Raw genomic sequence first — 1461 nt, forward strand, 5'->3', positions numbered from 1 at the left:
TTGGCTCCTGAAATGTTTCTTCTTGGATGTGAATGCAGCCGGTGCTGGTTCCGAGGAAGAAGGCTAGAGGGAAAGGTGGGGAGCTTGGTGCACTTGGGAGGTTCTGGACCACGACCTGGGGAGGCCCCTCATCTGCCCCCCACTGTCAGCGCTGTTGCTACCTCTCAGGCACCACCTTCCAGCCCAGAGGCAGAAAGCCTCAGCCTCGGCTGGCTTTACAATCTAAGCCCTGTCAACCCCAGAGAAGCAGAGGGATATAGGGCAGCTCCTGGGGAAGAAGGTGCTTCTCAGGTTGGCATCAGAACTGCAAGTGGCAGAAAAAAACAAAAAGCTCTCCCCCAGCACCGCAGACCAGCTCTCCTCAATTCCAAGTGTGCAGAACTCCCTTCAACTTGTGAAAATGCCTTGCCTCTGGGGCCAGGGACTCTACTGTCCAGGAGCTTCTGTGCAGGCCTGAGCTCCCAGGACCACCGCTGATTTCTCCCTTGCTCCCTGGGCTCAGCTGGGGTAGTCCTTGTTGTGCTTAGCCACGCTGTCATGCCCAACTCTTTGCGACCTTTTTGGGCTGTAGCTCACTAGGCTACTCTGTCCATGGCGTTTTTCAGGCAAGAATACTGGAGTGGGTTGCCATTTCCTCCTCCAGGGAGTCTTCCCAACCCAGAGATTGAACCCTCGTCTCCTTGTTGCCTTTGCAGGCGGATTCTTTATCTGCTGAGCCATCAGGGAAGTCCTTGCTTATAACCAAATGTATAGAATCTTATTCTGACCTAGAACAAACTGATGCCAGGGAAAGAGGGCTGGGTACTCCTAGCCACTGGCGGGGTTCCCAGGAAATCCGTAGAGTCTTCGGGGAGATGAGACATTCGCAGGCATGTCCATTTGTCCACCTAACAATTTGGACAGTATGAACCAAGTCACTCACATTTAGCAAGCTGCTGCTCACAGGTACTCAGCCAGGTTTGGCTGGGCCAGGGGCTGTGTGCCTACCTTTGATACCAATTCCAGAGGGTGCCAGGAAGAGCAGGGGTAGAGAAGAGCCCTGGGCCAGGGCTTGTCTGCCTGCTGGCACCAACTAGAGGTGACTTAAAACACTAGAAGAAGCCAAAGTCAGGGTGAATACCGGGGAGGCTGGCACCAGGCACCATAGGAAGCCCACATGGGTAGAGGGAGGAGGGGAACAGACAAGCCCTCTCTTCTTGCCTGCCCAGTGGGGTGGGGGAAGAAGATAGTTCTCAGCCAGAACTCTGGATCCTTATGTAACCATGGTGCCCCTTTTATTGAATATAAACCATAGAAGAAAAGTAAGGAAATCCATGGTAGTCTGCAAAGCCGAGCCTGGGGACAGGGAGCTAGAGGGGTGGGTGCCACCTGGCGGTCATCCCTGGTATTGTGATGCTTGGAATGGCTCCCCAAGGTAGGGCTGAAAATGGGAGTGGGGCAGCGGTTGTCCCAGGACTGGGG

Source organism: Bison bison, unplaced genomic scaffold, assembly GCF_000754665.1.
Source record: "Bison bison bison isolate TAMUID 2011002044 unplaced genomic scaffold, Bison_UMD1.0 scf7180017864304, whole genome shotgun sequence".
Lineage (NCBI taxonomy): Eukaryota > Metazoa > Chordata > Mammalia > Artiodactyla > Bovidae > Bison > Bison bison.